Genomic DNA, 12,960 nt, shown 5'->3' with positions numbered 1-12,960 from the left:
CACTAGATTTTTGTATGCCTGTCATGGATGATGGCATGAATACACATGACATAAATACTGACAATATGAGCACATGGGATGAAAACTTCATGTGGCCCCAGTGTTGCTTCTATGGTCTATACTTTGTGCAATGTAATGGGTCAGCATTCTTCATATCTGCAGTGGGACTTAGCATCCCACCCATACAGTAATGCAGAACATTCTGATGTGATGGTGGTAATAGGAAAATTACACACTTCCCTGAAACTGTGACCATGGACGTTAGACATTTATGTACAATACTGGATCCTGCAGTCTGGGATACTCCTAGAGTGTCCCACCCTCCCCACATGCCACAGCAGTGTCCTTTTGCCAGTATTTTCATGAAGTACACCAGTCGCCTGAAGTATGTGCTTCCACGTGTGTACTGCACACCTGCAGCACATTATCTGTATCAACTCCTAGTCCAAGCAGCATTTACCACTCACCTCTCATTTAAACAGCTGGTTGAGCTTTATCTCTGTATAAGGACAGATACTTGGACATATGACTACCTTCTGGTAAAACTGACAGACTGTCTCTCTTCATTTATTATTTTGTACACCTGATTTTCCGCATTTGCTAAGAATAAAAAAATGTTTTTTTCAGTTGTACTTTCAAAACTGTTTCAGGAATGCCTTTATGATAAGACTGCCAGGTGAATGTTTGCTCTTTTCTTTAGTATTTAACTATAGAAAGCACAAGATTGGATTTACAGGTGTGCTGAGAACATTTGTCACATCAGTGATGTACCTTAATCCAATTATAAATTGTTTTTGAATCCAGCTCCATGTCTGCGAAAGATATTATAGTCTCTGAGATGTTGACAATTTCTGGTGTTAAGATTGTCTCACCACAGATTATATTTAAATGTTCGTGACTCGTGCTGATTAATAATTCAATACTGTTATAATCTTAGTGGTTTGTTTGTTTTGCTTTTCTTTCATTCTTTCTCCCATCTCCTTTTTCAAAAGTTATCAGAGATGTGTTGCTGAAAACTACACTGACATTAAGTGTATGTTTGTGTGTGTGTGTGTGTGTGGGGGGGGGGGGCTGAAAATGAGTCAAAATATGATTTTCGGGAAAGGATATGAAGTGTTTTTGCATAAAGCACATGTCTTAGCATTTTTATATTTGGCCACATGATGGCAGAAAAGAGCTTCATATACTTTTTATTTAAAACATGATGTGTGTTTTAAATTAGAACTAAAAAGTAAAATAGCCAGGAATAATCTGGTGGTCACACAATGAAACTTAACACTGTTTCATTGCTAAACGTTTCATCATCATCATTTTGATGTAAATATACGTCTGCATTAAAATCTTTGTACTAACCCTCAACAATAAAAAATTGACCAATATGATCAATGTTTCTAATTATCACAACAAAGGGTGTAGAAATACTAGATCTCATATTGATACTGATAAGAAATCTTGGTGTAGACATAGTTATACGACTAAGTAATTTGTGAATCTGTAAATATTAATTAATTCCTTCAGTCGATCACTGATTGTCAGATTAGCTACTTATTCCAGTTCATGGTCACTGCAGAGCTTAAACGTATCCTTACAATCAATAGACACAAGGCAGAACAAGTAGTCCTGGGTGGGGCATCAGCCTGTCACATGATTAACATTCACACATGACAGATGAAGCTTTATTAAGAAAATAATTGTAGATGGTGCAAGATTAAATCTGAAATGAAAAAGTACAGTTGTGTACACTTACCATAAATGTAGATGTTCGAGTGTATTCACTGTTACAGTTATCACATTTGGGTTATATGCTTGCAGTAGCCCACAGTTGGCCTGATTATCAAAGTCTTGGGTCCTGCGTCAGTTGCTGTCTCATCTTCCGTGACGACAGGTAGTCAGGAGTATAAAGCATGCAACTGACGCCATTACATCAGTTTTTTTTGCCTCAGATGTCAGGTGCCTATATATATATATATATATATATATATATATATATATATATATATATATATATATATATATATATATACACACACACACACACACACACACACACACACACACACACACACACACACAAGGTTATACCTCCAACAAAAAAGCAAATACACCAAAAAGCTAGGGTGGGTAACCAAGACTGCAATAGTGAATACACTCGAACATCTACATTTATGGTAAGTGTATACAACTGTACTATGTTCTTCGTGTTTCACTGTTGCAGTCATCACATTTTGGTAGACTCCCAAAGCTAAGGATGGGAGGAGGAATTTAGATAGCATTAGGACCAGCTATAAGGCCCTGCAAGACTGCAGTGGCAAAGCCAGCTCTGGATTTAGAGAAAATTGGCAAATGGTAATGTTTGGTTTAAGTATGTACAGAACTCCAGGTAGCAGCTTCTAGGATGTCTGTGTTAGGGACACCTCTGAGAAAGACTGTAGAGGTAGATGCAGCCCTGGTTGAATGGGGTCTAATCCCCTGTGGGATAGGTTTTCCATGGGGCTTATAGCAGAAATGAATGCAATGGCGTATCCATTTAGAAATTTTTTGCTTTGAAATAGCCTTCCCCTCTGCCCCTGCAGCAAATGCCACCAGCAGTTGTTCAGATTTCTTTTGAGGTTTAGTCCTGTCCAAGTAAAATCTAAGTTATCAAAGTCTTGGGTCATGTGTCGGTTGCTGTCTCATCTTCCATGATGTGAGGTAGTCAGGGGTATAAAGCATGCAACCAACGCCATTACATCAGTTTTTCTTGCCTCAGATGTCAGGTGCCACCCTTAATGGGAAGCAATTATATATATATATATATATATATATATATATATATATATATATATATATATATATATACACACACACACACACACACACACACAAGGTTACACCTCCAACAAAAAAGCAAATACACCAAAAAGCTTTTAAGTATAGTAAAGGAGAATAGAGGTGTAGCCAGAAGAAGTCAGGGGGCTGGAGGGTGGGTAACATGACTGCAACAGTGAATACACTCGAACATCTACATTTGTGGTAAGTGTACACAACTGTACTATGTTCTTCGTGTTTCAATGTTGCAGTCATCACATTTTGGTAGACCCCCAAAGCTAAGGATGGGAGGAGGAATTTAGATAGCATTAGGACCAGCTATAAGGCCCTGCAAGACTGCAGTGGCAAAGCCAGCTCTGGATTTAGAGAAAATTGGCAAATGGTAATGCTTGGTTTATGTATGTACAGAACTCCAGGTAACAGCTTCTAGGATATCTGTGTTAGGGACACCTCTTAGAAAGGCTGTAGAGGTAGATGCAGCCTTGGTTGAATGGGGTCTAGTCTCCTGTGGGATAGGTTTTCCATGGTGCTTATAGCAGAAATGAATGCAATGGCCTACCATTTAGAAATGGTTTGCTTTGAAATAGCCTTCCCCTCTGCCCCTGCAGCACATGCCACCAACAGTTGTTCAAATTTCCTTTGAGGTTTAGTCCTGTCCAAGTAAAATCTAAGTTGTCTGTGCACATCTAGGGAGTGCAGTATCCGTTCCTCTTTGTTCTGTGGATTAGAAAAGAAGGTTGGCAAATGAATGGACTGATTAAGAGCCACACTAGATACCACCTTGGGCATGAAAGAAGGATTGGTCCTGAGGGACACCCTGTCCGAATGAAAGATGATGAAAGGCTCCACTGCCATAAGGGCCTGTAGTTCAGATACCCTTCTTGCTGAAGTGATTGCTAAAAGGAAAGTGGTTTTCCAAGAAAGGAATTTTAACTCTGCAGTTGCAGCTGGCTCAAAAGGAGGAAGAGTGAGTTTTTCCAATACAAAATTAAGGTCCCACACTGGAGTAGGGGCTCTCCTGGGTGGTCTTAAGTTTTTTGCCCCTCTGAGGAACTGCTTAAGCAGTGGATGAGAACAAGGGGTGGTTCTGTGTTGTAATGAGCTGAAATGGCTGAGGCGTGAATTTTGATGGAGGAAAAGGAAAGGCCCTTGTGAAGCATCTCAGTTAAGTATTGAAGAATCTGAGGTAAATTGGGTGCTGCTGTGGCCATCCCTTGAGTTTGGTTCCAGGCACAGTATCTTTTCCATTTTTCAGCATAAGATTTTCTAGTACTAGGCCTCCTTGCCTCCAAAATGACATCCAACACTTGTTTACTGAAGGATGGTAAACGGTGAGATTAGGTAATTAGCCAGGCTGTCAGGTTCAGGGTTTGAAGCTGGGGGTGCAGAATCTGGCTCTCCTGCTGAGACAGCAGGGTAGGGGTCTGAGGTAGGCGCCATGGGGACAGCCAGCTGTGACACATTGCGCAAGAAGGGGTACCATTGTTGATGTGGCCAGTCTGGTGCAATCAGTGTCATCCTTGGTTTGTCCTGTTTGATCTTTAGTAGTACTTTGGAGAGATAACTAGATTTTATATTATTAATACATAATCACCCATTGTTGAATGGCTCTTTGAGCTTTTGTTCGTTTGCGTCACATACTGCCTCAATTGATAATTTTAGTATGAGACAATATGGCGCATTAAGTAGAGTAAACGACTTTTATGATATGTTCAGTATTACTATATGGGCATGATTAGTTTGTTATATGAATTGCGAATATCTATTAAATATGTATTGGTTTCAGTCGTAGACTGTAGGTATTACTGCTAATATACCTGATCGCAAATTTGACTGATGTTTCATCTGTCTACATATACATTTTTAGATGACTAACGAGCTAATATTTGGTGCTAGCCGGTAGTTGCAACATTCATATATGCTTAAAAATCAACTGGGCATATCTTTTGGTTCTGGGAGAGTTTATTATTTTTATGATGGATAGGTTTATCTGATGAAATCATGTGATTTATTTTCTAATGTATTTTATGCTATGTTTTTTAATTAGGTAAATAAATAAACAAACAGTATTTGTTTGTAAATTACGGGTGCTATTAGCTAAACATGGCCTTCTTTTTTGGATTGATATATTGGGATGTAAACCAAGCTCCTAATAAGTATCGCTTATGATTTATAATGTAAGATACTGACTGATTTTGCCATTTAAATCCATGAATAATGTACACAGAAGTTTTTAATGATTTATATTTCATTAACTTATGTTAATAAATGATGAACCATGTAGCTTTTATGTAGGGTATTTTTAAAGGTTTGGATTTTAATATCGTCAGTTATCAGGAAGAACTGTGCCTTTAAAAAGTTTTGGACACATTGTATCTTTAAATTGTCTAATTACTGCTTTTGATTGTTTAATTGAAAGTTCTGTCACTGTATAAAAGAAAGCGTTTTTTCTTGTCTAATTGTAACCTAATGAAGCGCACCTGAGTGTGCGTGAAAGCGCTCATTTTATATTAAATCTTTGCATTTTATTTTCATGGTGGTTCCTTGCAGTCTCTTCATCTTAGTACTTTGGAGAGGAGAGGCAGAGGAGGAAAGGCATAAACTGATAGATTTTTCCAGATGAAGGACAGAGCAGCCACTTTCCAAGCTTGTTTGTGAGGAGTCCTTGTGCAGAATTTGTCCAAATGGTAGTTCTGGGGGGAGGCAAACAGGTCTATATCTGGGATCCCCCATTTGTTGATCAACATGTTGAAGATCTTTGGTTCCAGTTTCCACTTGTGTGGGTCCATGAGATTTCTGCTTAGTTCATCTGCCAGTGTATTTAGCTTTCCTGGCAGGAATTGAGCCTGTAGATGAACTTGGTAGCTCAAGGCTGTGTTCCACAGAGCCATGGCTAGTCTGCAGAGGGGGTAAGCATGGGTATCCCCTTGCTTGTTTATGTACCACATAACAGTGGTGTTGTCCGTCTTTAACATTAATTGTCCTAGAAGAATGTGGTCCTTGAAGGCTGTCAGAGCATTCTGTACAGCTAACATTTCTTTTTGACTGATATGCAGGTGCATTTGATTTGAGTTCCATTTGCCCTGAATGCACTTCCCTGCAAGGTGAGCCCCCCCCCCATGCATAGTCTGATGTGTCTATTGTTAGGGTTTGGGCAGCGGGGGGTAGAGTGAATGGTAGTCCCTTGTTTTGGTGGCAGGCCTCTGCCCACCAAAGGAATTCTAACTGTAGGCAAGGTATGATAGGAATCATTGCTTCTAGATCCTAAGAATGTTGACACCATAGGCTTTTTAGATACCATTGTAGTTTCCTCATATGCAGTCTTGCATATGGAATTAGTAGAATGCACGAGGCCATGAACCCCAAGGCTTGCAGTATTTGCCTTGCAGATAGCAGGGTTTTTGTGGCCACTAGTTTGAAGTAAGTTGTCAAATGAATTTGTTTCTCTGGCATGAGGAAAACCATCTGGGAAGTTGTGTTCAAGCTTGCTCCCAGGAATATAATTTGTTGATAGGGTACCAGGTATGACTTCTATTCGTTTATGGTGTACCCCAGACAAGTTAACACCTTTTGTACAAATGCCAGATGATTCAAATGTATGTCCTGGCTTTCTGCCTGAATTAGACAATCGTCCAGGTATGGGTATATCTGAATATTTATTTCCCTGCAAAATGCAATGACTGGAGCTAGGCACTTTGTAAATACCCTGGGTGCAGTAGATAAGCCAAAGGGCAGTGCAGAGAACTGATAGTGCATGCAGCCTGCTTTGAAGCGTAGGTATTTTCTGCAAGATTCCCTGATTGGGATGTGCAGGTAGGCTTCCTTTAAATCTAGTGTTGCCAATCAGGCATCTTTGCCAATTATGGGAAGCAACTGGTGAAGTTAGCATTCTGAATTTTGGAATCACCAAAAAGGTGTTTAGGATAGACAGGTACATGATAGGACGCCATGAGTTGTCTTTTCTGGGCACCAGGAAAGGTCTTTAGTAGAAACATTGTCCCTTTTTCTCTTCTGGTGCAGTCTGAGTAGCCTTTAATCTTAAGAGAGAAAGTACTTGCTTTTGAGCCTCTGCCCACTTATTTGGGGGTAGATCTGGCCAACCATTTGGGGTTGGTAATGTATGGAAGTGACATCTGTGTCCTTGGGAAACTATGTTTAAAACCCATTTGTCCTGGGTAATGACTTCCCAGTTTTTTGCTTGCAGAGCAATCTTTCCCCCTAAAGGAGCAGTCAGTTGAGAAGTGCTTGTAAGTTTTAAAGTTAAGTCATTGAGACAGCTTACCATAGAGGGAGTCTTACTACTCCCTGGTTTGGAAGTGGGAGCCCCCCCCCCCCCCCACACACACACACTACTTAGTCCTGTGCGTACCCTGGGACTGAAGCCTGGGTGTTCTGCTTATTCTGGGTTTGAACTGAGAGGGCCTGGAAGAGGCAGGAAAGGACCAATTTTTTGAGGGCCAATGCCTACTAAATCTAGGAGGCTGCACTTGTAAGAAATCTTTAACAGTTTGCATAGATTTAGCTTTTTCCCCCCATCTTTTTAAGAACTTCTTCTGCTTTGTCGCCAAACAGGCGGTCCTGATTTAAGGGAGCATCCAGCAATTTAGTTTTAACATGATCTGGCAAAGACTGCTCCTTAAGCCAAGCATGTCTTCTAAGTACAGACCCAGTGACAGCAGCCCTGCAAGATGCCTCTAGTGAATCAAAACCACATTGCAAAGTATGTTTTCCAACTTGTTCAGCAGAATGCATTAAATCCTCTAAATGCTTATTTTCAGAACAATCAGGAATCAACATCATTTTCTGTTTAAGCAATCCAATAATATGCTGCTGATACTTTAACATATGTAAATGGCAATTTAAGGCCCTGATGGCCAAGGTTGCAGAGGTGTATACCTTCTTACCCCATCTATCCAAGGCCCTGGAATCTGTATCAGAGGGGGTAGGAGTTTTGGCAGTAGTAGCCTTAATGCCCTTGGGTCCCTGTGAAATGGTCTCAGGATCCGCAGTAGGATTTTTAAAAAGGAACTTGTGAGAATCAGGAACCCTGTAATATCCATCAGGTTTTCTGGGAGCGGGAGCTAAAGAGTCAGGGACCAAGCTAGATTCTGAAAAGGTATCGTCAACGATGTCCAGCACAGGAGGGATAGCTAAAGGCCTGTGTTGGGGCAGGAGTAAGAAATCTCCAAGCCTCTTTTTAGAATCAGAGTAATCCTGGCTTTCCCAGTGAAAATGCTCTCTAAGAGTATGCAAGGTTTCACCAAAAGAAGAATCCTCTGGGGGAGAAGCAGAGGGAATAGAGTCCTCTGCATCAGAATCCTCATAGGCAGATAAGGGTAAATCCTGGTCATCAGAGGAGACAGAAATTTCAAAATCCTGGTCAGAAGTATCATAAGCAAATTCAGTCCTAGGTATCTTAGAGGGGGAAGGTTGGCTTCCCCTGATTAATGTAATAAGGTCTTCAGCCATTCTTATCATTTGTTTTTTAGGCATAGAGGCCTGACCATGCAGTCTGGGCATTGGTTTCCTAGGCATGGTTCGAGTTTTAGGCCTAGAAGAAGAAGATGGCGTTGGTTTAATATGCAAATCAGTAGGCCTAAATACACCCTCAGAAGCCGGTTCCTGCACAGCGGCTCCAGACCCATCCAAGGTAGAGAAATCTGCAGGTTCCACAGTTGAAGCATCTCGCGGCATACCAGACTCCGAATGGGTCTCAGTAGAGGCCTGTGAATCGGAAGTAGCGGGTATCAGGGGCTGCGAAAGTGCCTCACTGAGTACCGGCGAACTGGCAACTAGCTTAGGAGAAGCGTCGTCGGCAGCTTTGGACCTAAGCGGCCTGTCTCTGTCTTTGTCTTTGCGTTTTTTTGAAAAGTCGGTAGTCGGGTGGCTTACCGAAGACATATCTGGATAATTGAACTGAGTACCAAAATATTTAGCAGTGAAAATGTACCAACGACGAATAGTTTGTGGTTTAAATAAGGCACAAAACCGACAGCGAGGGATGTCGTGGTCAGGGCCTAGGCAAGGAATACAGTAAGAATGAAAATCTTTATGAGGTATTTGCTTTCCACAAAAAATACAATTATTGACTTTTACTGACATCGGTTTAGAGCAAGAAAAAGTTTCCCCAATGGGGCACTTAGCTTTAGTTGAAGACTTTAGTTATGAAACTCGAAAATGAAAATTTAAGGAGTCGGACGACCGGCACTTGCAAACTGCTTCTGCTTCGGGCACCGCACGACAAGAAAGACCGATGTAATGGCGTCGGTTGCATGCTTTATACCTCTGACTACCTGACATCATGGAAGATGAGACAGCAACCGACGCAGAAGCCAAGACTTTGATAATCAGGCCGACTGAGGGCTACTGCAAGCAGGTAACCCAAATGTGATGACTGCAACAGTGAAACACGAAGAATATGCACTGTTATTTCTAAATTGTAGTGGTTAAAATGTATAAGACACATAATGAAAGTATATCTGAAATTATTTTGAGTTTTAATAAATAAAACACAGAGACCTGCACATTATGAACAGGTAAAGAGAACTGGCTTGATCCATTTTGTACATAATTACAAAATTCTAGCCTGATCTCCGTTTTCACATATGTTACATCATCAGAGATCTTGTATTATTGCTACATGTAGCCTTTCTGTTCACTCCACCTGACATCTAGTGGGAGTGTGCTCCATACATCCATCATAAAGAAAGGTTTTACTATCCATGGTTTTCCAGTGATCATATCATACACAGATAAAGAGTGGTTTCACAAAGACTGACAGTGTTGTCAGAATGTTTTAAGAACACTATTACAGACTCCCACTACATGCAAATTGTACATTTTTCAATTCCAATTATGCATGGAGCAACCATCTACAGCTCCTATTTATTATAATCAGCTCCAGGATCATTGCATCTCAATGAAAGGGATGCTGCATGTTTCGAGCATCAGTGACTCACACAACCAGCTTTGACATATTAGATTTCTCAGGGTCAGTCTTGAACCAGCTGTACCAACTCTGGCCTAAAGGGGTGGTGGTGTACAAACTAGTCTTGAAGGTTAGCTGCCACAGCCTAACACATACATCCAGTTTAGATATGTCCATTCATGTTTTTTTTTATAATTTCCAAAGTGTGCATCCTGTTGCAAAGCAAACATTACTTGCAAAGTGAAATGGCATTCCATACAACACATGAGTGCTTGACATGAAACTAGCCCAATGGGAAAGCCTTGTATTGTTCCATATGGCAAACCTTTTTCCACATTTAGATCAATTTACTAAAGATTCTCTATTTCCTATCATGACTCCAGCTCCTAATCCAATTTACTGCTTTCTTGATCCTACTAAGCTGTCCAGTTTATTCAAGATTCATCCACCTTTGATTGAAGCAACATAAATGTAGTTCTGATTTTCTGAAAGTCCAGTTTTGAGAAGTGTAACTCAAAAACCATAAATATATACATACGACAGACAGATGCGCACACACACACACACACACACACACACACACACACACACACACACACACACACACACACACACACACACACACAAGCTTTCACTGTAGAAGAACTAGCCTTCCCTACACCTCCCATGTAGTTTGCTTCAGACCAATTCCTCCCCCAAGTTATATTACCAACTCTGCCATCATGCTACAGTGAAGAAAAAAGGAAAACATTTCCTGAAAGTGCACCACCAGCTTGCACAAAACAACTTGTTGAATGAACTGACATTCATAAAAATATTAACAACAGAATAAGGAGGTGCAGCTAAACCATTTGTTCAGATGTGTCACTCTATAAATCATATTATATACTTTTCTGGGGTCCTCTTAAGACATTTTCTTTTTGCTTTAAGACCACTTCTAATCCTAATTCCTAAACCTAGGTTCAAAAGCAAATTAATAAGTGCACTGGTACAACAGTTCCACTGTGGCTCCATGTTGCCTTATGTTCTGTATTCCAACATAATAAAATGTAAATCTTTTTTTTTTCTTTTGGGGAATTTTCTACTGCTGACTGGAGCCTGACCGGCCAGTAACTGTTAGCATCTTTATTATTCTCTGTTTGTGTAGAACAACTACATCTGTCCTTTCAAACAACCGGGATTACAAATTCTGTGAAACATACCTCTTAGCTGTCTAGATTTATTCTATACATTTATATATATAAATCCACGGTGGCATCTCTACTGATCCCAAATGTGCATGTTGTGTCTCTTTACAGTTCTGAATACCATGCCATTCTGCAGCAAAATCATCATGCACATTTGTCACCAGCATAGTTTTAAACTGAACTAACCCCCTCTCATTTTTACACACCCATTCACAGGACTGCCATAACAAAACTAAACTTTCCTTCTTTATAGCACACGCATCACCAGTAAAATTATAAGCTCTCTTATTAACACATATGTGCAGAGCACAGTGACTAATAACATGAAATCCCCCCTTTCGTTTACACACCTGTCACTACCACAGTAAATACTGATATTAGTCATTTATCATAACACACTTTCCCCAGCAAGGACATGAATGGCATTAAATAGCTTCTCCTTGTAGCATAACCATCAGCTATACAGGCAGTACAGCTGTGAAAGAAATAATGACACACTTTTCTGTCCTGTGCTACGTGTCCCCCACACATCGATGAAGGAAATAACATTCCCCTCTCTTTTATTCCTCACATGTCTAACTTGGTGAATAATGTAATTATAACCCCCCACAGCATTCAAAGCAGACCAGTATCCTTTAATGACCTAAGGACCTAAGGATGTTTCCTTTTGTTAACACAGCTATAGCTGACAGCACCTAGTACTACTGCAGATCTCTTATTTATGCTGTTTTAAAGCCAGCACATATTAGCAATTCATAAAAAGTTGGATATGTTGCACATTATCAGTCTTTTGGGAAAACCCATGGTGCTGCCTGGGACAACAGTAATATATGAGAGCAGTTCTAATGTAATAGTATAGTAGGCATAATGGAGGAAGTACCAGTGATCATGTCACTGTATCAGTGACTAGTATGTAAGTAGGTCTGCAAAAAAGGGAAGTGGCTAAGTGTGCTACAGGCATATCCAGTAAAGATGCATACATGAGTATTACATATGAAGAATAAATACTGTAAATCAGTGTGTGTGTGTGTGTGTGTGTGTGTGTGTGTGTGTGTCCATGTATGTATAAATTGCATGTGCACATACTGGAGTGTGTTGTTGACTACACGTATGATTAACCCAGAACATAAAATTACTGCTGCATTAAACATAAGAAAACAACATTAAAACAGAGAAAATACATTAAGGCTGAAGGTAGTAAGTATTCAGAGTCCTAGATTTAGTTTAGAAAGTACCAGAATAGTAAACCACACTAAAGATTCTAGCATTCATGATTTTCAAATGGAGATAGCAACACACATGACAAGATGTGGCCACTCCCTGCCTTATCCCATCCTTGCACAAAGATGATGGAAGTTGTGGTCACCCCCTGCCTTATTCCATTCCTGTACAAAAAATATGGTATATTAAGGTATTCAGGAGTTTTTGCAGCAGCCGAAGTGGAAAGCTCTGCCTTAAGTCATGTGATCAGGTTCTGGTTAATCTAGTTATATGGACATTTGCTCTGTATCATCAGCCATGGTATGGTTGGGTTACAGCCCTGGACAGTGACGGCAGAATGGGTGTGACATGGTACAGGGACATCAGATACACAATAGGTGATTGTGCTGACCCCTGAACATAACTGTGATAACCGTATCAAAATCCTGTCCCAGTTATGACAGTTCTCTTGGAGTTTACATGACATCCTCTCTGTTCCCCATTAGAAGAGGGAAAACTAATATTTTGTGAGTTTTGATGCTTTGAGAAATAAATCGTGATTCACAAAATAGTGAATTCTGAAAACTGATGTGGGTATTCAGTTCAGGTGCCAATGCAGACTGCACAGTGTAAGGGATTTCAACAGTATCCTGTCACACAAGTTTATGGTCAACATTAGTAACTTATACAGTCATAATCTTTACCAGAGCAGAGAAAGTTTTTTTATGTCCTATGTCACCTATTCCAGGCATAACTACTAGATGACATTTATGTACATTCTGGCAATGTTCATGCTTCCACTGGCCCACAGAGTGCACCCCAATCCTCCTCTATCCT

The sequence above is a fragment of the Protopterus annectens genome, chromosome 2.part2 (genome assembly GCF_019279795.1).
Source record: "Protopterus annectens isolate FY-2018-M chromosome 2.part2, PAN1.0, whole genome shotgun sequence".
In the NCBI taxonomy this organism is placed as follows: domain Eukaryota; kingdom Metazoa; phylum Chordata; order Ceratodontiformes; family Protopteridae; genus Protopterus; species Protopterus annectens.
The sequence above is the reverse complement of the archived record's forward strand: the minus strand, read 5'-3'. Positions refer to the sequence as shown.